At 38.1% G+C, this 26008-nt stretch overlaps 1 long non-coding RNA gene across 1 annotated transcript in view; it reads left to right on the top strand.

Moving 5' to 3' along the window:
• The window catches only part of LOC114025390, a 91117-nt gene that overhangs the window by 4009 nt on the left and 61100 nt on the right, over positions 1-26008 (top strand). Inside the window, exons 2-3 of the long non-coding RNA XR_003567019.1 lie at positions 9356-9552; positions 24972-25089. This is a non-coding gene — a long non-coding RNA (uncharacterized LOC114025390). The remainder of the gene's footprint in view (positions 1-9355; positions 9553-24971; positions 25090-26008) is intronic.

Below are 26008 nucleotides of genomic sequence, written 5' to 3'. Positions count from 1 at the left end.
TAAATTCTAGATATTATTATTAATTGGCAGTTTGCTGAGATGCTAGGTAAAGCTGATGCTTAAATAACTTTCCTAATCATCCATAATCCTGTTTGTATTGGAGATTTAGGGAGAAGGCAAGACTAGAGAAACAGCTCCTACTTACTTAGAATTTACCTGCTTAACCCACACCACGCCCTTATACATTACTCCCAAATAAGTGTCTGTGCTAGGAGTTCCACAGAAACAAAGGGTGAAAATATGGTCTTCCCCACCCTGTAAATTTATATACCTTAAGTGATTCTAACATAATGTAAATTCCTAAGATGAGGGATTACTTCATTCTTTTTATTTGTATCTCTAGCAAATGGCATAAGGTGGGCCCCATAACAGGGCAGCTCAATTTATACTTTTTTTTTTTAATGTGAGGCAATTGGGGTTAAGTGACTTGCCTAGAGTCACTCAGCTAGTGAGTGTTATGTGTCTGAGGCCAGATTTGAACTCTGGTCCTGTGCTCTATCCAGTGCGACACCTAGCTGCCCCAATTTATACTTTTTGATTGATTGATATAATAATCATAGTTTCCAGTTATATAGAGTTTTACAGACATCACTTCATTTGAGACTCAAAAATAACTTGGTACCTAGTGTAATATTTACCAAGATAAGGTCAAAATGGATACATGACCTAGACACAAAGAGATTTTATAAGAAAATTAGAAACACATGGAACATTTTACTCATCAGACTTATGGATAGGCAAACAATTTATGAATATGTAAGAGATAGAAAGCAAAGTTAGATTTAAAATGGATAATTTTGATTACATTAAATTAAAAAGTTTTGTACAAATAAATGTAGCCAAGATGAGAAGCAAAGCAGAAAATTGGGGAAAATTTTTGTAGATAGTTTATCAGATAATATTATTATCCCCATTTTGGAAGTTAGAGAACTAAGTCTCAAAGAGGTTAAATTATTTTTCCAAGGTCACACACCTATCAAGAGGCAGAACTAGAACTCAAATTAAATTTTTCTCACTTTTCTGACTCTTAGAATGAGGAGACCATCTGGTCCACTTCCTACATTTTACAGGTGGGAATTTTGGCCACAATATTATCATCCACCAAGGGGAGAAATTATTTCCCTAATTTTCAGTTATGGTACCATTTTTATAAGAGGTGAATCAGAAACTTGCTAGTATTCTAGACTAAACGCAGAAATGAATGAATGAATGAATGAAAAGGCATTTGTTAAGTTCCTCTTGTGTGGCAGGCACTGTGCTAAGCACTGAAGATACAAACACCAGAAGTGATACAGTTCTGCCTTTAAAGAGTTTATATAGGGGCAGACAACACATAGTGGGAAGTGGTATCTGTGGAAGGAATTTTTGATCTGGGGTATCATAGGAATGGTATGTTGATCCATAAGACAGTCAACTGACATAACCTTTCCAAAGCAAAGACACTGTTGATTTGATTATTGCACCCAGGGAATAGTCTGGTCTATCACTGGTTAGATATATAGTGGACCAGGCACATTTGCATTCAGTCAGTTTCCAGTTAAAGAAGCCCAGGCATCCTGGAAGGGAGTTTATTAACTGAGTGGATTAACTTCTCCAGCACCTGGGTTGGGGTACACATTCTGAAGGTCTGAGGTACAGCATTGTTGCAGATGAGGAGAATCAGGAAGCAGCAGGGGAGATGGCAAAATAACTTAGATAGATTGCTAGATGGTATATGAAGCGTAGTTTGGTCCAAGTAACCTTGGAGACTTTGCACTCATTCTATCACCAATGAAGATAGCTCAGGCTTGAGGAGTGAGTTCTGAAACTGGATAGATGAACTACCCCAGGGAATGAGGACATGGATTCGGGAAGTCATGTGCCCAGCAGGTCCGCTGATCCTCTTTATATCAGATGGCTGTCCAGTGTGTTCTGATCCCTGGCAATAATTCATATTTCAAACTGAATTCAAACCAGCTGTTCTCCCCAACTGTTTTATTTCTATCAATCAGTGTCAATGCGCTTTTTCCACTCTCAGAGGCATCTTTGACCTTCCTGTCTCTTATATCTCTTATATTGTATCTATTACCAAGTCTTGACATTTCTTCATTTGAAATGTCTCAGTTTCCTCTCCACTCTCCTACCACCTCAGTCCAGCCCTAGTCTGAATTATTGCAACTTTCTGCTGACTTGACTGTTTTTGGTTTCTCCCCCTTTCATCCATTCTTTGTGATTGTCAGAGGCAGGCTCCCAAAACATAGTATTTTGATCCGGCACTCCCTTGTTCACCAGCCTGCTCGAGAGCCTATCAGATCAGCTAACTCTTCAGCCAGGCATTCAAGACTGTTATTCATGCCTTGTCTATCAACAGCCTCTCACTATTCTCCAACTTCTAAGTTCCACTTCAAGTCAAGGGGGTTTCTTTACTGTCAAATGAGATAACATATGTAAAGCACTCTGCAGGCTGTAAAGCATTATATACATGCTAGTTATCATTATTAATTTATTATTACTATTGTCCTCTGCACCTGAGGTGCTTTTCTCCTCTTTACATACACGTACATGCCCAGCTCAAGCTCTGTTTCATCCATGAATTCTTCTCCAGTAACTTTAACCCACATCTGATCTCACTCTCTTTTTAAAACTACTCTTACACTTAAAATTGTTGAAGTGGAGAACTCAGAAAGTTGGGGGAGTTGCCTCTCCAGTAACCCCAAGTTCATTTCCCTTCCTTGGGGAAATCCCCTTTGAAAGAAATCCTAGGACACATCTGGCACACATTCCTTCTTAACTCAAGCTCATAGAATCTCTTTATTGTTGTTGTTGTTCATTCTTTTCGGTCGTGTCTGACTCTTTGTTCCCCTATTTAATGTTTTCTTGGCAAAGATACCGGAGTGGTTTGACATTTCCTTCCCCAGCTTGCTTTACAGATGAGGAATCTGAGGCAAACAGGGTTAAGTGAGTTGCCCAGGGTCACACAGCTAGTAAGTGTCTGAGGCCTGCTTTGAACTCAAGAAGGTGAGTCTTCTTGACTCCAGGTCCAGAGTCTGAAATTGTACTGACCTTGATGCCCCTACAGAATCCCCAATTTCCTGCAAAGTACAGCTTAAGTATCACTTCTTACATGAGGACTCTCCTGATTCCCTCAGTTTTTCATACTTTCTCCTCCTTTTCTGTGTATGTCTCATCTCCCAGTAGAATATAATTTTTAGTAGAATGTAAAATTCTTGAGGAAAAGTAATGTTTTGTTTTTGTCTCTGTATCACAGTGCCTTACACACAGCAGGCACTTAAGTGTTTGTTGGATTGAATTGAATTGACTCAGCACAGATAAGTTAATTATCTATAGCTTTAAGGCTCACAAGTGATTTCCCTCATGACAATACTGTGAAGTAGGTAACCTAAGTGTTATTATCCCTATTTTAAAGATGAGGAAACTGAGACAGAGCAAGGTTAAGGTAATTTCCAGTATCAATCAATTAACACATTTATTAAGCCCTTACTTTGTGCCCAGGCACTGTCCTAGATGCAAAACAGGGGCCTGATTGAAAAGAGCCCAGTTCTTATGAGCCAACACAGAGTGCTCCATCAGATGCATTCCCCCTTCATGGAGTTATAAGCATGCACAGGTATTCAATGACTGTATTTTATCTGCTTACAGTATGATCAAGAGGGGCCTTCTGGCTGACTGCTGAATTGCAACTGAGTGTCCTTACGAAAGATATTAACTGGCCATATTGCTCTCTCTCTTTCCTGGTGGCTAATGAGGGTTGACATACATTAATCCTCTGACTGGGGAGAAAGATATCCTTCACCCCCACCCCATCCTACTTTGGCCAACCTGTGGCCTGTGAATGCAGGGTTCAGATGATTTTCTTTCTCTTTTTTGTCTAGTCTTGATCTTAGATGAAGGAATATTGGAGACAGAACAGACTAAGTTAAAAACTTGTGAACTTGGAAACATTGTGAGAGCCACTGGGGCTCCAAAAGCTAGTATCCATATCACAATTTGCTAGCAGCTGAATCCAGTAAAACATCAGTGTAGACGGACCATAGGGGCCACCTGCTTGACCTGAAGAATAGTGAATTGATCCAGCAACCAAAACACCATTTTCTACAAGGGAAGGAATGACTTCATCTACTTCTTCCTTCCATTGGCTAGGTTGTATTTAGAGGTGAACTTGATGGTGACAATGCTTTGTAGTAACTGCTTTGTGTTTGAGCCTACTCTCTCCAGGGACTAAAGTGGTATATTGGAGAATCTGTGGCAGGGAGGAGGACTGGTATGTATTTTCACTTCTATTCTTGCTGTATTTTCTTAGTAAATATTCTTTGTAAAAGCTAATTAATAGTAATTGGTTGACTGACACTGAGGTGCTAATCACTGGGTCAGTCAAATGATGATGTAAGGGAGATAGGAACCATAAATGACAGTGATACTGGAGAAACACGCACAAATGGTAGCTCATGCCTATGAGATCAAAGAAAATTCCACAACCTCTTAAGGTTAACAAAGAGCAGTAATGGAAAGTTATAGTCATTCCTCTAGGGATAAGATAGACAGAGGAAGTGGGAGTTGGGATAAGGACCTCCCTCCCTCCCTGCTACTATAAAGCCTACACAAAGATAAAAATGTGTTCCTGTCCTCAAAGAACTTACCTTTCAATAGCTCACAAAACTACAAAGTGGAAGATCTCAAATTTAAGTTCCAGTCTCTTGAGTCCTAGGCGAATGGTTTCTCCTTTCCAATACATTCCTTCTCCACATAATTTAGTGTTTAATTAGCACATTATTTTTTTAACGTATGTTAATTTTGTCTCACTAACTAGACTGTAAAATCCTTGACAAGAAGCATCATGTCTTAGAGTTCTTTTATAACTCTGCCCTTCCTGTTCTTTCCCACTCCCCCTGCCCTACCAAGTACCTATAACAATGCTGGATACAGAGAAGGTTCTCAATAAGAATGTGCTGTTAGATTGGTTTAATCTGTTCAATCACTGGAACCCCCTCCTACTCTGTCATATCTGTCTGAATGGTGTCATGTATTGTATGAACTAAATGCACTGATAAATAATGTATTTTATAGAAGAAAAAGCACACTTTCCCTACTGCATGTAAATTCTGCACACTTGTGCAAAAATGTTCAAAATGATATTAGGGATAATGAGCCATACATTTCTGAGTTGCAAGTGGGTTTGGGGGGTTTTGTTTTTGCTTTTTTTCTGTAGATAGTTGCTGCTATACATTATACTAATAAATTTTCTCATTGTCTGGCAGAAATTTCTGGGAACATGTAGATGGGAGCTGTGACTTACAGTGTTCATCTGGTTTTGTTTTTCCTTCATTCATTTATCCTTTCACAAATTATCCTTTGTTCAGGGGTGGAGGGGTAGTGGAGAAAAACACAAAACAGTGAGTGAAGAATATTTTCCACTGGCTTTGCCAAACCTGTTAAGGAACATTCCATTTATTCTTCCAAAGCTAATGTTTACCTTTTCTAATCATCATGACTTTCCTCTGAAGTCAAGTATGTGAAAAGTTTTTAACCTACCACTTTAAAAAGATATTTTGTCTATGTCACATTGGTATGTACTTGTCACCATTTCTTGAACTGAATTCTGTATCAAATATGATTATGAGACAAATCACTGGAATACACCGATAAGAAATAAATTATTTCCAATGTTTTACATGCACTGACTACTCATTCTGAATTTTTAGAGATTTGTGGCAAATTCTGTCCTCATGGAAGTGAGTTCTCATTTTTCTAAAAGACAGAAGAAAGCATTAATTTCTAAAGAGAGCTTTTACTTCATCTGTAGAGATGACATGCTCTGACTCCTCTTTCATGTCCATTAGAAAAAGAACAGTAGTCTTCTGGAATTTTGTTTACTTCACTGGATTTTTGAAAGCTATTGGTCAGTATTCACTTTTGAAGGGAAGAGAAATAAACATTTTATTTCAAAGTATTTCAAGTACATTTAGCCCATATTGACTTGTTCCTTTACAAGGTATCATTTGATTCTTTCTGGCCCATCTTAGAAGCTGCCTACAAAGACGCTGAATGGTTTTTATCATTTTCTTGATTAGCTCCAGTGGCTCAGGAAGTGGGCCTAGGGATAAACAGCATGCAATACTTATAAATACCTCTTCCTTCTCTCCTCCTGGTTAAAAAAAAAAAAGAGTCTAATTCTGGGCACTATTTCCACAGTGACTGTAGGTATTCCACTAACAAGGCTTTTTTTCTAGCAGAGAAACAGAGGAACATACTGATTGTTTGCCTCAATCAACAAACATTTATTAAACACCTGCTATGTGCTAGGGACTTGTACAAGCCCTGGACATACAAAGACAAAAAGAAAAACAGTCCTGGTCCTGTAGAAACACATAGTCTAGTCAGGGTGATACGCACATACCTATACAAGTCTTTATAAGAGATAAAAGGCAGTTTTGAGGGAGAGAGATTAGCAGTCCAGGGTATCAAGAAAGGCCTAAACATTGGTGTTTAAGCTGGCCTTGAAGGAAACTAAGGATTCTGAGAGATGGAGGTGAGGAGAAGTGCATTAGAGTCATGAAGAGCAAGTGTGAGAAACAGCAAAGCCAGTTTATAGGACAGCAGTACGTGTGGAGGCATCTAAGGTAATAGGTAGCCAGAGGTTCAACCTGGAGTTAGGAGAATCTGGATTCAAATCTCAGCTCAGACATTTATTAGATGTGAGTGAGATCTTGGGAAAGTCACTTAACCCCTGTTTACCTCAGTTTCTTTATCTGTAAAATGGAGATAATATTAGCACCTATCTCCCAGGGTTGTAGTGAGGATAAAATAAGATAATATTTGTAAACTGCTTTGAAAATCTTAAAACTCTATATAAATGTTAGCCCTCATTATTACATGAAGGGAATTAATATGCAGTAATTAATACACAGGATTAAAATTTAGTTTGGGTCAGGGTATGTCGGGCTTTAAAATTGCCAAAAAGAGATTATATTTTATCCTAAAGATAACAGGACTACCACAGTTTACTGAGGAGGGGAGTGACATGGTTTCTATTTCTCTTTCACCCTTCACCCACACCCTCTGCACATATTCCCCAGAGTATGGAAGGGCAAGGGGACTCCACCAGGCCCTCCTACATTCTCTCATTCTTCCTTAGATCTGAGCTTAAGCTTGGGTCAAGATGAGCCTTAGTCCTTGTAGATGGAGGCCTCTGCAGGTGTACCCATCATTTGTCTGGTTGTTTCTGATGTGCAGACACTGAAAGTTTCTTAGCCAGTCCCCAAGGGCAAAGAGATATATATTTCTCAGTTTCTCCTGCATCACACACATTTCAAAGAATCAGACTTTGTACATATGTGAAGGGTCTAAGAATGGTTTCTTTTTTTCTTCCCTCGCTCTCTTTCTTTCTTTCCCTTCTATCCTTCCTTCCTTTTTTTATAATGAATTGAATGCTTCTAAAAGAATAAGAAACAAATTGGATTTAAACCAAAAATTGGTTGAAAAAGTAAGTTCTTAAAAAATAACAGTTTCAAGTCAAAGCCTCAAAACAACAAAACCCTGGAAATTCTGGGTTTAGCTTAAAACTCTGTCATTAACTCATCCCTTTGGAAGATAATAGAGAACAATACCTTCTCACATCCCTACAGAGCACTTTGTTCTGATATCCTAGAGCACTTAACAACGAATAGTTAAAATTAGCAATAGAGCAATAGATTTCCTAAAGGAATTATTTTAGACAAATGGAAACAAAACAAATCACTTCCAAGTTTAGATTTAATATTCCAACGATAACAGTAATCTTTATTACAACTGGCAATATCTTTTTATCCGCAGGGTCAGTTTGGGGGAGGAAACATAGGATCCCAAGGAATAGGGAGCAAACCTGTTATTTTGGGGGGTATAGAATTTCCACATTAGGAAACTCTCTCTCCAATGGCAGATTGTCACCTTCTCTGAAATTTCTGGTCTTAGATTTTGGTCCAGAATGCTAAGATGCAAAGTGACTTGGTGAGAGTCATATAGCTAAGCTATATCAGCAGGAAAGCTTGAACCCAGGTCTTTCCTGGTTCTGAGGAGCACTCTTTTATTCTCTACACCATGCCTTGCTGCCTAAAATCAAAATATCATAGAAATGGAATTGGAAGGAACCTTAGAAATCATCTCACATGCTCTGTAAACTACTTAACCTTCCTAGGACTCATGGCTTGGACTAGATGGTCTCTAAAGTTCCTTTCAGCTTTAGATCTATGAGCCTTCATTTTCCAGAAGGGGAAACTAAGGCCCAGAGAGATTAAATGACTTCCTCAAGGTCACGGGTAATAAATAACAGAGCAGTATTTGAACCCAGTTTATCTAACTCCATTGGATAGCTAGGTGGTGAAATGGATAGAGTGCTCGTCCTGGAATCAGGAAGACCTTAGTTCAAATACTCAGACACTTACTAGCTGTGTGATCCTGGGTAAGTCACTTTGCCTGAGTTTCCTCATCTGTAAAATGAGCTGGAGAAGGAAATGGCGAACTATTCCAGCATCTTTGTCAAGAAAACCCCAAATGGGGTCACAAAGAGGCAGACACAACTGAACAACAACAACAACAAATCTGACTTCAAATACAATGCTCTTTTCACTGTCCCACATAGCAGATTGAGAGAAGAAAAAGGTCTCAAAGACCACATTAGTGATGACACTTTAGAGGGAGTCACTTTGCTTCTCTGGCTTCATCTGTGAAGTGAAAGGGTTAGATTAGATGAGGAAACTGAGGACAGAGAAGTAAAGTAATTTGCCCAGTGTCACAAAGGTAGTAAATCACAGAAGCAGAATTTGAACCCAGGTCCTTTGTGTCTATATCAAGCATTTTTCTCTACTGTGCCAAATTTCCTCTACCAATGAGTTGAGAGCTTCAGAATTATCCCTAATCAGTCATGGAAACTAGACTGTTTATACAATAAACATTGTTGGTAACCTACAAACTAGGATCTTTCAATGTAACCTTGGTTGGATTAGAAAGTCTTTCCACTAGAAAAAACTTCAGAACAACTTTCAATTAACTTTATAGGTCTTCTGTTTTATATAGCCGTATAATCTATTTTTACAATATGATTCATATACTGATGTATCTCGCTGTAGAGTAGATTTATTCATTGGAATGGGATAGGGAGAGGGAAAGGTCTTGTGATCTCATTCATTTAAGGAATTCCCGGCTAAAGAACCAATGAAAGTTGGCATAGTCTTTGCAACTTATAGTCTTAGAAAGTTGCCAGGGGACATTGATCAGTTAAATGACTTTCCCTGGAATCAGGGGAATGCTGGAACCAATTCGAACACTAACTAAAATGGGCTTGGGGTTTTGGTCTGTTTCATTTGTCCTTTTTCACTTCTAGGTGAAGGCAGTGGAGTCCTGGACCTTAGCGCTCAAGCCGTGGGGACTCAGGAGCCCAGGATTCCAGTCCAGATATTGGAAGAGGCCCCATATGGAACCCCTGAGAAGCTAGGGCTCTGAGAAACTAGCCCAGGGGGATTTTGGACTTGGAACTTGATAGGATTAATGAATGCCACCTACAAACCAAGCTAAAATGTGGTGAGCCCAATCTGCCTCTCCTCCCCAGAGTCAGAGGTGTTGCCTCCTGGTATTGGGGGAAATGTTTGTTTGTTCTTATTATATCTTTCAAGTATTCCTTTGTGAAAGTTAATCTGACTATTATGTGATTAAGTGGAACCAGGGTGTATGGAGCACTAATATTTGGGGAACTCAATCTGTGGGCGGCTCTAGCAAGCAGCAGAAGAGATCCCTCTTAAATCCCATAAAATGGGGGGTGGTGACATGTAAAGGTAAGTGACCTGGCCTTCAGGCAGTGGGGACCAGAGGAGGCATGTTACATAAAGAAAATCTCTAACACATCTCCAACTCCTTTCTCCCACCATTCTGGTGTGATTGTGGATACTTATACTGAGTAGTGTGACGGTGAGAGTACTTGGTTGACTCAGAGGGAGAAGTTAAAGGAATAAAACCAGAGTGAGTGTTACTCGAATGCTCACTTGATGTTACACAGAACCTGACTTGAATGCTGTTGGCTTCGTTCTGTCTTAACACAAGACATTTCTAGACTGAGGGAATCACACCAAGTTATTTTATTTTTTTATTTGATGGACACTGGCTCTGATACACTGTAAATCAATGAACTATTCAGGGAGGCTTATGGAAGAAGAATTGGCTTCCCTTTCATTCATTCCACAGACATTTATCAAACACTAATTATACGCTGAGTGATAGTGATGCTAAACAAAAAAAAAATAATAAAAACAATGGCTAACATTTATATAGCACTTGAAGGTTTTGCAAACAACTTTACAAATATCTAATTTAATCATCACAACAACTCTGGGTGGAAGGTAGGTGCTGTTATTATCTACTTTTTCACCTGTGAGGAAAGTGGGACTGAGTGAGGTGAAGGGTCACTTAGCTAATAGTTGTCTGAGCAGGATTTGAACTTAGGTTTTCCTGACTCTCTGGTAGCTGGGTGGACCAGTAGATATAGGGCCAAGCTTGGAGTCAGGACGTCCTGAGTTGAAGTTCAGACTTAGACACTTACTGGCCATGTGACCCTGGGCAAGTCACTTAACTCTGTTTGCCTCAGTTTCTTCATCTGTAAAATGAGCCACAGAAGGAAATGGCAAACCACTCCAGTATCTTTGCCAAGAGAAGAATTGGACACAACTGAAACGACTGAACAGCAGCAATGAACAACATCCTGACTCCAGCTCCAGAGCTATATGTGCATGTGCTCTATCCCTGCCCTCAAGAAACTTAGATTCTATTGGGGAGAGGGCTATCATATGTCAGTCACTTAACTAGTATCTATTAAGCACCTCTGATAGGTCAAGCATTGTGCTAAGTGCTGGGGATTCAAAGAAAGACAAAAGACAGATACTGTGCTCAAGGAGCTTACAATCTAATGGGGAAGATGATATGTAAACAACTATGTACAAAATATATACAGAATATATTGAGGATCATCTCAGAAGGAAGGCAATAAGATTAAAGAGGAATGGGAAATTCTTGCAGGAGGTGAGACTTTCGTTGACTCTTGAAAGGAATCAGAGAAGCCAAGCGTAAAAGATATGAGGGACAGACTTCTAGGCATGGGGGACAAGCCAGTAAAAAAAAAATTACAGGAAAGGGAAATGGAGTGTCTTGTGGCAGGGCCAGCAAGAAAGGTAGTATCCCTGAGGGAAGAGAACATGGGGGCTTCAAGGTGTGAGAATACATGAAAGTTAGGAAGGGGCCAGGTTATGAAGGGCTTTACAAGCCAAACAGGATTTTCTATTTGATCTTGGAGGTAATAGGGAGCCACTGGAGTTGAATGAATGACATAGTTAGACTTGCACTTTAGGAAAGTGAATTTGACAGCTGACTGACATGAACAGAGATGAATAGATACGAGGTTATTTGAGGAAGGTGATAGTACTGACAACTGGAAGGATCAGGAAGGACTCCATGGAGGAGGTGGTGACTGAAAAAAGCCTTGAAAGAAGACAAGGATTCTGAAGGGTATTGATGAGGCAGGAGATGGAGTGTCAGCTTTGTGGAATTTGTAGCACAGTAGTCCAGTTTGATTTGAGGCAGCTGGATGGCACAGTAGATAGAATCCTGGGCACAGAGTCAGGAAGACCAAAATTCAAATCTAGCTTCAGACACTTACTAGCTTTATAATCTAAGGCAAGTCACTTAACCTGTGTCTCAACTGTTTTTTCAACTGTAAAGTAGGGAAAATATAATATCTAACTCCCAGAATTATTGTGAGGATCACATGAGATACTATTTATAAATTACTTAGCAAATGCCTGACTTGAAGTGGTCACTATATAAATGTGTATTTCTCCATCTGTAAAATTGGCCTAAGGTAATGTGGATCATAGATCTAAAGGAAGACATTATATAGAGAAGAGTAGAAACCAATAGTTTTAGAGTTAGAAGACCCCAGTCTGACTACTGGCTCTTTCATTCACTAACTGTGTGACCTTGGATAAGTCATTTAACTCTCAAAACTTTGGTTTCATCATCTATAAGATGGGGATAAGAACATTGGCTTTATCTCCATTACAGGGCTGTTATGAGGATCAAATGAGATACATGAAAAGTCCTGTGCAAACTATATAAAGAACTATCTAAATCACAATTAATTTTCAAATGTAAGCTACTGATGCAGTTTGCTATCAAGTTCAGGTGGTTTTCTGCTTAGTCCAACAACAAAAGAGGATAGTCCTAACTCCCTGGGTGCAACTAAGGAGGGAAAGGTAGTCTGAGGGGCAGGAATGTATCCCAGAGTCCTGGAATCCATGCAGAACCAAAGGGAATTCCTACCCCTCACCCGTGCCTCCCTTAACAGTGTGCTCTGTACATCTGCATAGCATTGCTTAACTCACACACACATGAATTTGTTTGTGTGTGTGTGTATCTAGATATCTGTGTATATACACATATAGATAAATACTTCTATGTAACTAAACACAAATATACTTATATATATATATATATGTATATATGTGTCTTGTATTAAATAAGTTGCTTCTACAGTCTCAGTCTGGCAGGAGAAAACTGATAAAAAATATCATTACTGTCTGAATAGCACCAATTAGTGCTGTGTGGACAAGAGTATAAAAGAAAATAGTATTTTAGAATTGGCCCAGTGGTCAAAAGACACATTTAGCTTCTTAGAATGAAAGCTTGTTGGCAGAGAAATGTAAGGCATCCTATTCAGGCAGAACATTTGTGTTCCGAAGCCATATTCTGAGCTATAGTCTTTATTTTTCAACATTGCTGTTTGTCATCTATGATCACTCAGAGGTGGCTATTAGTTTGGCCTGTTAGCTCAAAGTGCGATGATTGGCCAAGTATAAGGCTCAGGGGCATATTGCTTAGCAGAGCCCCTGGACACCAGGCAGTCGTCAACAAGGATGTACTTAATCACTCACAGGGGTGGGGAACCTGTGGCCTAGAGGTCACATGTGGCCCTCTAGATCCTCAAGTGTGGCCTTTGACTAACTCCAAACTTCACAAAACAAATCTCCTTCATAAAAGGATTTCTTCTGTAAAACTTGGACTTGCTCAAAAGGCTGCACCCAAGGATCTAGAAGGCCACATGTGGCCTCGAGGCCAGAGGTTCCCCAACCCTGAATGCAACGCTCTTCCCTCAACAGGGAGAATTTTCCCACATACGTTTTTGAATGGCCATGTCTCAATGGTATCCAATCAGATGCTATTTGAGAGTCATGCTAAGCAGTGTTAACGAGAGAAGATTCTTCACTTAGCCAAGTCATTCTCACCTCTCATTCGGTGCCTGATCAACTTGGGGCCAACATGGAATGAATGATTGGGAAAATCAGGTTAGCCAAAAGCTGCCTTCTTGATCAGATGTCTTCATAGATATCTCAGTTTAATAGAGTCTGCCACCGGCTAGGGGACATTATATAAATGTCTGCCTCACTTCTATAGGGGAGACACGGTTCCTTAGATTCATGTGTAGTCTACCTTTTGAGAACTTGCCAAAAGGGTTTGGGACAGCTCTCCAAGTTTCAAGATTTCAAACTTTACTTGAGAGCAAATTACCCACAAACCTCCTTTAGGATCAGGGTCACCTCCAAGGTACAGTTTGGATAATTTACCCTTAGGTAAAGTCTGAGACCTCCTCAGTTCTACATTAGGTTGGTTGTTGTCCTTCATTCTTGAAGAGGACCAAAATGACATCACTATGCTGGAGTCAAGTTACAGTGTGTCTGACTCTTTCTGATCAGACTAATATGAGCTCGGAAGGTTCTACCACAGGTCGGGCACAAATAGTCCCTGTGAACATTTGGGGTGGATTCTCTGAATTTGCACATCTCACATTTCTCTTGAGCTACCTCAATTCTGTCTGCTTTGCTCATAGAGCACAGCACCTTCTCTGATGAGGGCACGCCATGCTGAGCGGTCCTGTGCCAGTGTCTCCCATGTCACACAGTCAATTCCAAAGTTCTGCAGAGAGACCTTGAGAGTGTCCTTGTATTACTTCTACATTTAGAAAAATGACATCTATTAGAAATCTATAAGAAATCCAATTACATCTCTAAGAAATCCAATAATTCATTTTTTGAGTCTACCCCAAATAATGCAATTTGTTTGGGCCCTTTGTTTATAGAGCTTAGGGGAAGTACTCCCTAGCAGTTGTGAGGTTGCTATTTGTAAGAAACACTAGGATCATATTAACAAAAGATTATGAACCAATCCGTATTGTTAATGATGGAAAAAAGCTATTCTTTTTAGATTAATCCTTGTGTTGTTTCTTCACTATAGACATAGTAACCCATTCTTTTAAGATTATATAAAAATTTGGCAACTTTTGAGGGCTATAGCCTATATGAGAAATAATTAGTAAGGGTAGCTACAGGCCAGAAGGGTGTCATTTGGTCAAATTATCTTCTACATCCTTATTAATGATAGCTACTGCTTGACCCAATGACCTGAGAAACTATAGATATGCCTCTTCCAAAGCCCAGGGCAAACTGTCATGAGCTGCCATTGATCTAGAATAGAGTTTTGGAAACTCTGTCCTACCAGTTGATTTTCCTTTGGCCTATGACAAGTTACCAAATGCTGTGTCAAAGGATCATAGATTTGAGGTGGAAAGGACCCCAATAGTTATCTGGTCCAAACCCTTTATTTTACAATTGAGGAAACTGAGGTCCAGAGTGGTTAAGTAACTAGCTCAAGGTCTCACAGTGCAAGGATTTGAACCAATTCCTCTGACTCCAGATCCAGCCCTCTATCCACTGTATTATGACACCTCTGTCAATGAGTTGGAAGCCCCTTTGCTCTTCACAGTAAAGGTCAACAATCAGTTGTGTACTTATCTGTAAGTCCCAATGCTAAGTTTCCAGGAACACATTCCTTTGCAGGGTTATCCACACTTAGGTACTTTAGTCTGATACAAAGTTATATATACTGACTTTCAGGGAGTCAAGTAATGTCAAGAAACATTCATTAAGGCTTTACTTTGTGCCAGGCATGATGGCAAATACAGATACATGCAAAAAGAAAGTCCCTATCCTCAAGAGTCTTACATTCTGATAAGGGAAGATAATATATAAAAGGAAATGGAAAAGGAGGTGCTGGTGAGAGTAAAGAGGTCTGGAGAGTTGAGAGGGGAACCCAGAGAGTAATGAAAGAGTGAACATGGCTAGCTTGGGCACTTTCCTTAAAATGGAAGTTCTTGAAGGACTTGAGAAATCAGAGAAAAGGGACACGACATGAAGTGATTTGCCAGAATGAAAAGGCTAGAAAATCAAGAGTAGAGCCCAGAGAAGAATGAAAGAGTGGGAGGAAGAGACATTAAATTGATTATAAGATAGCCAATTTTGGTGGAGGTGGGGAGGGGAAAAAGGGACCTGGTTGATAAAAGTGTCAGTGGTAATATGACCTTGGCTACTTTAGACAAAAGAAGGTTAGAGTTTGGGAGACTTGATAGAGAAACTAGACTGATAAGTTCTGGTCACAACCCCAGTAGATAGCCACATTTGGGCAGTTGGGAATGGGAAAAGGGAATGGGTTTCAGGTGGTAGGCTTCACCTGGGGAGTTTAGATTGAAAGGAGCTGAGTTTGGGCAGGCAGGAAATGCTGGCTGGCAGCAGAAGATTAAAACTGATTTGGTGGATTATAAAGGTGGAGTTGACTTTGAGTTAGTGGGATGTTGGGGCTAAATCATACAATTAGTCTTTTTTGGGAGGAGAGGATAGATATGAAGATATTGACCATTTTCCTTCAATGTCTTTCTTTCTTTCCTATGGTTCTTTCCCTTTCATGTTGAAGGTAGGGATTGTTCCTTTTTTTCTTTCACTGTCTAAATATTTTATTTTTCCAGTCATATGCAAAAATAAATTTTAATATTCTTTTTTTAAAATTTGGAGTTTGTAATTCTCTCCCTCCATCTATTTCCTCCCCTCTCATCGAAAAGGCTAGCAATTTTATATATGTTATACATGTGCAGTCAAGCAAAATATATTTACATATTAGTCATGTTGTGAAAGAAAAAAACAGACCAAAAAAAAAAAAAGGATGCAAAGAAGTAAAAAATAGTATGCTTCGATCTGCATTCAGACTCCATATGTTCTTTCCCTGGAGGTGTGAGTAGCATTTTTTATCCTATGTCCTTTGGAATTGTGCTGGATCTTTGAATTACTGAAAATAGCTGAGTCATTTATAGTTGATCATCATACAATATTGCTGTTACTGTGTACAGTGTTCTCCTGGTTCTGCTCACTTCACTTTACATAAGTTCATGTAAGTCTTTCCAGTGTTTTTCTGAAAGAATCCGGCTCATCATTTCCATCACAATCACCTATCACAACTTATTTAGCCATTCCCCAATTGATAGGTGTCCCTTCAGTTTCCAATTCTGTATCACTACAAAAAGAGCTGCTATAAATATTTTTGTACATACATATCCTTTCCATTTTTTAAAATCTCTTTGAGATACAGATCTAAAAGCAATATTGCTGGGTCAAAGGGTATGCACAGTTCATCCCTTTGGGCATAGTTCTGAATTACTCTCTTGAATGGTTGAATCAGTTTATAACTCCATCAATAGTGCATTAGTGTCCTGGTTTTCCCATTTTCCCTTCAACACTTGTCATTTTCCTTGTCTGTCATGTTAGCTAATCTGGTAGGTGTGAGGTGATACCTCAGAGTTAGTGATTTAGAATATAGTGATTTAGAACATTTTTTTATATGACCATAGACAGATTTGATTTTATCTGAAAACTGCCTGTTTGTATCTTTTGATCATTTATCAATTAGAGAATGATTTATATTCTTATAAATTTGACTTAGTTCTCTATATATTTGAGAAATGAGGTCTTTATCTAAAACACTTGCTGAAAAACATTTTCCCCAGTTTTCTGCTTTCTTTCTAATCTTGGCTGCATTGGTTTTGCCTGTGCAAAACCTTTTTAATTTAATGTAGTCAAAATTATCCAATTTAAACCCCATTTTATACCTCTTTACCTCATTTGGTATTAAATTCTTCCCTTATCCATAGATCTGACAGGTAAACCATTCATGCTCCCCTAATTTGCTTATCATATCACCCTCTCTGTCTAAATCATTGTACCTATTTTGAACTTATCTTGGTATATGTTGTGAGATGCTGATCTATACCTAGCACCTGTCAAACCACTTTCCAGTTTTCCCAGTAGTTTTTGTCAGATAGTGAGTTCTTGCTAGAATCTTTGCATTTAGAAAACATTAGATTACTATGGTCATTACCCACTATATATTATGTACTCAATCTATTCCACTGATCCACCATTCTTTCTCTTAGACATTACCAGACTGTTTTGATGATTACCACTTTGTAATACAGTTTGAGATCTGGTACAGTTATACCACCTTATACCACATTTATTTTTCATTAATTCCCTCAATATTCTTGACCTTTTGTTCTTCCAGATGAATTTTATTATTTTTTCCAGCTTGACAAAATAATTTTTTGGTACTTTGATTGATGGGGCACTGAATAAGTAAATTAATTTAGGTAGAATTGTCATTTTTGTTATATTGGCTTAGCTTATACATGAGCAATTAATATTTTTCTAATTGTTTAACTCTGCCTTTATTTCTGTGAAAAGTATTTTGTAATTGTGTTCATATAGTTCCCGGGTTTGTCTTGGCAGGTGAACTCCCAAGCATTTTATATTGTCTATAGTTATTTTAAATGGAATTTCTCTTTCTGTCTATTGTTGCTGGACTTTGTAGTGTATAGAAATAGTGTATAGAAATGCTGTGATTTATGTGGGTTTATGGTAGGAATTGTTTCCTTCTTTGAACCTGTGACACCAGTGTTTGCCACAGTGTCTAGTACATAGCAGTTGATTAATAAATGTTTGCTGATTGATTGGTTCCCCTCTTCTTTATCTCTCCCTTCTCTTTCTCTCAATGTATCTATTTTTCCTCATTCCCTGTTCTTTTTCCTCTGAACTTAATTTTACTTCTTTGTTTTGCTTACTGAATTGTGTCCCATATTTCTCTCAAAATTAAAAAAAAACTTTGTTACTTTTTATTTATTTGTGACTATATACATATACATATGTATGTATATGTATATATTAGTTCTCCAAAAACATTTAGAAAATAAGGTATTTTCCTGTCCTTGATCTAGTCCAAAGCAGTTCTTGGTACCTTACCTAAATAAAGCTCAGCTTCTATATTCACTTCTCAGCTTGAGCTTTCTTCAGACTGGGAGTTGTTTTTATTTCACAGCAAGATCCTAGATGGCCAAAGATATCTTAGATGATGGTGGAGGGGAGTACAGGAAGGAGGATGTGGTTACACGAGTTTGCCTACTTTCTAGAAGAACCAATCTCCATCTGAATTCTGGGATTCTGTTGTCCAGAAGTTTGATAAGAGGTACTCAGACTGAGTCTGTGTAGCTAAATAAGGGCAAGACACTATCAAAGATTAGGGAAAGGTAGAATGGCTAAATAGAAATGTAATGAATATTATTGTGTTTTGAGAAATGATGAATACTATAAATATAGAGAAGCATGGAAAGACTTACTTGAACTGATAGAAAGTGAAGTAAGCAGAGACACGAAAAAAATATACACAATGATTAAAAAATATAAATGGAAAGAATGACAACCAACACAAAAGAATGAAAACTGAGTGTTGAAAAACTACAAGGAACATGGTTAGCCTCATAAAAGATATATGAGAACAGAATTTCCCCTACTTCTTTACAGATTTGGGGGTCTATGTGTCTGGAATGTTGCAGATAAATTCAGATTTCTTTAATGTATTGATTGGTTTTGCCAATTTCCTTCCTTTACTTTCTTTCTTTTTTCTTTTTAAAATAATTATTTGTTATATGGAATGGCTTTCTGGGAGAGGTAGGAGAAGGGATAAAGGGAGAAAGTTTAGATCTTGCAAAAACAAAAGATAGCAATGTCTAAGATCCCACTTGAACTCAGATCTTCCTGATTCCAGGCCCCATGCTCTATCCACTGTGCCATCAAGCTGCCCTTTTTCTTAGAGTTGCCTGCAGGTTAGAAGTCCTATATGCTTTACTCTTTGTAGGCGAGGCAAAAGTTTTCAGCAAATACTGCTAGACATCTAATAATATAATGTATTAATAATAATAACTAAATAATAAATGTATTAAATACTACAACAGACTATCCCTGCCTCATCTTTGCATACAGGAGAAAAGCTTTTGAAAATCTATTTGCAATAGACAATGCTAAATAAAATACTTGCCTAGTGACTTTTAAGATGGTTGTCCATGAGGCAGAATGCAACTGTGATTTAAGATCAAGTGACCAGATTTGCAAAATGAAAAATGGGGGCAACCATTCTGAGCCCGAGTCCTAAAAACAAAAAATAATCTTGCTAAAATGGGATAGTTGGTCACCTAATACCTGAGGCAGCTTAAGAGGGAAGGAGGGAGGCTGGGTTATAACCATTAGATAAATCCTGATGTGATTTATCCTTTTCATTTCTAGGATGAGAGTAAAATGCTGAATGAATTTGGGCTTTGGAAAGATCCAGTCAGTATTTTTCTCCTTTCATTGGAACTCTGCCCTGATTCTGTAGTACAACCTGTATTCTTTTCCTGCTGAATCTTATTCTGAAATGAAATGATGTATGTTAAAAACACTTTATGTGGGTTATCACTATTTTACTCTGACGGCCTATGAGCCTTGAGATGAGAAGTATTGTTGTCTCTGAGAACCCAGACTTTCAGAAGAGACCTTGGTGATACCAGCTCCAGATCTATGATGCCATGATGCTCTGCTAATTTGGCAGTTAAGTGGCAGAGTGGATATAATACCAGATCTGGAGTCATGGAAGATCTGTGTTTGAATCATCTCAGATACCTACTAGTTGGCCATGGGAAAGCCACTTAACCTCTCTTAGCTTCAGTTTCCTTAGCTATAAAATGGAAATAATAATAGTCCTACCCTCACAAGAATTGAAGATAAAATGAGTAAAATGTAAGGTGCTTTTGCAGACACTAAAGCTACACACACACACACACACACACACACACACACACACACACAAGCTATTATAATTTTGTCCTACTCCTTGATTTTATAGATGAGATTGTTCAATCCCAGAGAGATTCAGTGTCTTGATACAGCAAGGTCAAGGGCCAGAACCAGGATCAGAACTTAGACCTTCTGCTACCTAGTTCATTTTCTACTAAATCCTGCTGCCACTTAGAAAACAGAGGGTTGCATACTTCCTATCCCTGTGCCCAAGCACTTAAAAGGTGGTGGGGAAAACATAAATATTTATTTCCCCCAAAAGAGATCCAGGGGGACCCAAGGGAAAATGTTAAAAGTGGAAACAGCTTCTTAAAAGTTGAATAACTGCTAAGGTCTCCCTAATAGCACTTTACAACTAGATCTAAAGGAAACATTCCCCAGTTTAAAGTACATGGACTATTTGAAATTAAGCTCGAATTGTACAAGTTGCAATCCAGTCCCAATTCATGATTGTTATAGCTTTGTGAAAGGAAAAAAATACAGTTGTGGATGTAAAGACTCAGTCACAAGAAGGCAAGAGTTTTATTTCTTTCATGAAAAATGACTCTTACAGCAGTGTAATACAGCCATAATACTTTGCGGTGTGTTCCAGGGTTCAGGACCAAGTGAGAATGGCAACACCTATTAAATAACCCTTACTAGTCTTGCTGCACCTGCATTTTCCTCGGAGGTCTGCTATTCACTGGGTGGGGAGGTTTTTTAGCTTGTAAAAGCTTAGAAAAACCCAGCCTGAGGTAGTTGTGACCTGTAGTAAATCCAGTTTCCAGAGAGGTGCTGTCATTCATAACATTTGTGTACTAGTAAGGAAATGAACCAGGAAGAGACATGTTAATTTCTGCTTTCTTTTGAAGACTAATAGAAGAAAGAGAAGGAGGAAGAGGAGCAGAAGGAGGAGGAGGAGGAGAAGGAGAAGGAGAAAGACAAGAAGGAGGAGGAGGAGGAGAAGGAGAAGTAGAAGAAATAGAAAGGGGCCAAGTTGGTAGGGGTAGAAACTTATTTTCCACCTTTGTATGGATGATAAAACAATGAAGAGGGAAAGGGAAAAAAAGATTATATAGCATGTGACAGTTTCCTTTCAAGTAATCACATAGTAAGGTATAAACCCCTAGTCTGCTTGGAGAAGTTTGCTCAAAGTAGCAGCTGCTCATTAGGTTATAGGCAAACACATATTAGCAGCAGCTGACTGGAGAATACACGTCCATTTCTATTTCATTTCTTTTTTCAAAACAATGTCTACTGTGAAAGAAAATCTCTTTACGTTTGTGACACAATTGGTCCCCTGCATTTTCTTCTGTCAGGTCGTATCCCATGCACAGTGTGACCTGCTGGTAAACATCACTTTACATTAGGGATTTAAAGAATGGTACTTCTTCCTTATTTGGCTAGAAGATGGTAATCACCTGACAAGCATTTGCCTGCTATTCACAAGAAAGAGAAACCATGTGAAATCAAATGCTTTTATTTATTTTACCACTCCCTCTTTCCTTCCCGACAACCAACTTTCTGTAAATGCATGTATCTGACATAATTCCAGCAGATAGTGAGTATTCCACAGCTGGTGAGACTTTTCTTGTTTGACTCTGATGTCTGCATCTTATCACTGTGTGCAAATTATTTAGCAACTGCCATATTATTTATAGGTATGAATTGCACACATTAATCTCATAAATAATTCATTTTGGGGATGTGAATTAACATTCTGCCACAGTTAAAAAAAACTATTTTTGCAAAGCTAATATAGATTGTTATTGTGTATTACATTCAATTTCTTTTGGCCATTACATTTTGATGCCTACAAGTTGTGATGAAAGAAAAAAAATTTAAAACAACTTTGGTTTTGTGTACCCATGAAAAGTGAAATAGAGAGGAGAATGATCTAGATAGGCCAGTTCGGGGCGGGCGGGGTGGGGTGAGGGACACATGAAAATCTTTAAAATATCCAGAGAACAAAGGCAGAAGTGAGAGTCTGAGATTCTAGATTATCCAAAGAATTGTCTCACTTCCAAGATCTTCTTTGGGTATGTGGATGTAGCCATGCTGGAGGAACCTTTCAATGTACAAAGAAAAGGGTTTGCCTTGCTCCTTAATGAGAATTCTGTCACGTGCAGACACTTAACAGGAAATAGTTTGATGGGAAAGGTATTAGCTCTCATCCTAATAGTATGGCAGGCTGTCACCACTGTTTCACCAGTTGGTAAACAAAAACTTGGCTTAGGTACATCAGGATTCGTTTTATAACTTGAAACAAAAACAAAAAGCTCCACTCCCCCACAGTAAGACATAAGAATGTCACTGTGGACCTAACAGAAAGACAGTCTCAAGTTTGTTTGCTAGTAGACTCCTAGGGAGCTGAACACAAAAATCCAATAAATAATTAGCTCTCCTGTGACAGGCTTCTGAATTACTGTGATACATTAATTGGACAAAATTAGCATGAATTAAGGCAAATAAGTATAACATGTAATTTATTACTTACTAAGCATGGTGCTGCAGTGGAAGCCTCAGATTTCCCTTAAGATTGCTTTAACAGCTATAATGCATTCCTTAATTTACTCTGTGGAAAATCAATTTTTTCAGAGTTCATTAAGCACCAATATGTTACAATGCAACTCTCTAGAGCATAGAGCCACAATACATTATGCAAATCCATGCCAGTGTGGCACCAATATGTAAATAGCAATAATACTATTGTCAGCCTCCTATTGATAAGTCTAACAGGAACGATGGTGTCTGGACCTTCTCAAAATCAGTTGCCTGTTTTTACCTATTTGGGAACTCTTGTAATCCAGCATCTTCTAAATATAGTTATGTTTGTTTTAACACACAACTTTTTGTTCCTCAAAGGCTAGTAACAGAGACTTCATTTACTTGGATTTTTAATATTCTATGAGCCTACTTTTCTACTCTTCTATCTATGCCTATCCATTAATTGGCAAATTTTATTGAGCCCTTTATATTATAGCAGAGTCACTTCTTGTTGGCATCATCATCATCTTGATTTGAGACTGTGATTTCATTGATGCAGGGAGTAGTGCGTTGGTAAATATTTAACAACCAGCTCACATCTGACTTTGAAAATGCATCATATGCTTAAGTTTAATATGCATTATTAACTCTTTTCCATCACTTTCTTAAATCTAAGATGATCAACAAAACAACTAATCAAGCTCTGGTTTGTAGCCTTTGCTGATTTCTGAGGAGTGAATGTTTATACTGAAAAATTTAACAACCGCTTTTGAGCTTGATGCTAACACAATCCTGGGTGTGGGAAACTGCTGGGGTGGAATCCTCCTCTACTGACTTAAATCAGCAGCTTCCTTGACTCATGCATTCATGGGTCAAGTGATGGTCCATGGTTACATAGTTTAAGGCAAGATTTGAATCTGTCTTCCTTACTCCAAGCTGGTCATTGGCCCACCATGCTATACTTTCTCTGAGTATCTTACATTTTTTCATTAATTTAAAAGTTTTCCACATAGCCAAAGTGAAGATAATGTATGTATAATCATTTGCTACTAGCAGAGAATTTAAGGAATCATTTGAACCCCCAAAGTTCAAATCAAACCCTCTTGTTTTGAGGCTTAAAGTTTCTGGATGTGTGTATCAATTCTCCACTACACTTTAATTATACCAACACAGGCTGTATCTATAACATTGAGTTCAACATAGTTGAGCCATTTCTACAAGTTCTCCTAATTAATGATTTGGACTGACATCATTAGATAATGTGACTACATGTGAAGAAATGGTGCTTAGGATTTCCACATACATAAATACAGAATACAAACATACGCATATACACAAAAGCCTATATGTATATATTCATGTTGTATCTGAATATATGCACACATATACATATATACAGATTCCTTCAGTGTGGGGATCTCTCAGTGAGGAACTTCCCTCTTCTAATGCAGATGGACAATATTTCATTCATCAAGTTGCAGTCTTCAAGAGCTGGAAGGCACTCAGAGGTTAAGTGACCTTTCTCACTAGACTGCCCCCTGGACCTCTCTACCATGCCCCTGTCTATATCTTTATCTCTCTACCCCATTTTTGGCTTTCTTTTATATGTTGTCTTCCCCCATTAGAATGCAAGCTCCTTGAGGGCAGTGACTGCTTTTTTTTTTCTTTTTTGGTTGTATTTTTAGTTTCAGTGCTTAGCACAGTACCTGACTGTGCTACAGAGTAAGCACTTAATATATGCTTGTTGAATGACAGACTCAAGTGACTTGCCATGGATTTATAGAGCTAGTGTGTACTGACTCAGGCCAGTAAGGTAAGATTTGGACACAGGTCTTCTGGACTCCAAGACTGACCTTTCCCCCCCACCCCACCCCAAAAGACACACTAATGAAATATCCGTGGCCAAGTAAAAACTTGGCCTCATCTTAAGAGAGGAATGAAATGTCAAATTTGGATCCTGTAAGATTGGTAATTAACTGAAGCACATAAAACATAATATCTTTTCTTAGGTCCCATTAAATGCTGACTGCCTTGAGTTGGGGGCTAAAAAATTTCAAATATAAAGAGTTCCTAAGCTCTATGCAGTTTCTACAGAAATAATCTTAGGTATGTGTAGGATTTTAAAGATAAAGGTTTATGAAAAGCATTCAAAAGTTATCAATTGAGTGGTTATGAAATTCACTTTTTTTCTGACTTAAAATGCATTGTTTATGAAAGTGCTTAGGAGCAAAAAAAAAGATGGAGGTGATTTGAAAAATGAAAACAGCAAATTTAAAATGAGAAAATGGGAAAAATAACCAATAATGTCAAAATAAAAGGGTTTTACATTCTGAATACTTTGAGCAGGCCAGGGCCTATATATACATATATATATATATATAAAATAAGAAAATAAATTTTGAGCTGGAAGGGACCATAGAAGTCATCTAATCCAATTGCCTCTTTTTATAGATAAAGAAACCGAAGGCCAGAAATCTGAAGATACTTGACCAGTGTGACACAGGTATTTGGTGAGATTGGAACACCAGTCTGCTGATTCCAATTCCAAGGCTCTGCCTTGATTAAATTGGTAAGTCACCTTGCTTTTTATATGAATGGGTAGCTGATATTTGGCTTACACAGCATTTTTTTTTAAAAAATCCACATCAAATTCTCCATAACATTTATTACCAAGGGGTTGCTTGGATCACTGAGAAATTAAGTGACTTACCTATGGTCACACAGCTAACATGTATCAGAAGGAGTTTAACTCAGACCTTCCCTAACTGCAAGACTGGCCCCTCTATCTACTGTGACATCCCATTTTTACACCACTATTATTAAACACATAATAAATTAATAATAATATAAGTACTCTATAGTTGACAACACAGGGTTTCATTATAAAAAGCAGTTTTGAAGCACATAACTGTCTACTGCAAAGAAACAATTTGCTATGAGAAATAAGATACTTAAAGACTGGGTTTCTCTCTGATACAGTGGTGTTTATGACGAATTATTAAAATGTTCCATAGCCATTACCCTCTTTGAAAATGTTCTCACTTAAAAAAGTAATTTTTCACCATACAGATTATTTGCCAGATGCTCAAATTTTAATCTGGGAATATTAATTTTTAAAATGAATATTGCAAGGACACTAAAAGCCTATCAAGCAGATGCTGACAAGCATACTAGCTATAATGGAAGGAGCATATAAACTTCTCCAGTACAAATTAGGTGAGTAGTTTATATACTTTATAGGCAGTGAAAGTCCTGGTTTATCATGTAAATCCATATCTTGCTACTCCTTATAAATCACAGATTTGACACAATAGACCATAACAATCTGTCATGTAAATACCTTTTGATTCATGCTTTGTTGATCTTACTATCATATTTGTTTATCAAACACATTCACAAAACCTAAGTTATAAAATAAATATTTATGGGCCTTCCCTGGCAAAGTTTAACTATTTGTGATCAACTCATTCTACAGCTGCACAGTTATT

This window comes from Vombatus ursinus, unplaced genomic scaffold (genome assembly GCF_900497805.2).
Source record: "Vombatus ursinus unplaced genomic scaffold, bare-nosed wombat genome assembly UNPS02014830.1, whole genome shotgun sequence".
NCBI classification, from domain to species: domain Eukaryota; kingdom Metazoa; phylum Chordata; class Mammalia; order Diprotodontia; family Vombatidae; genus Vombatus; species Vombatus ursinus.
The sequence above is the reverse complement of the archived record's forward strand: the minus strand, read 5'-3'. Positions and strand labels throughout refer to the sequence as shown.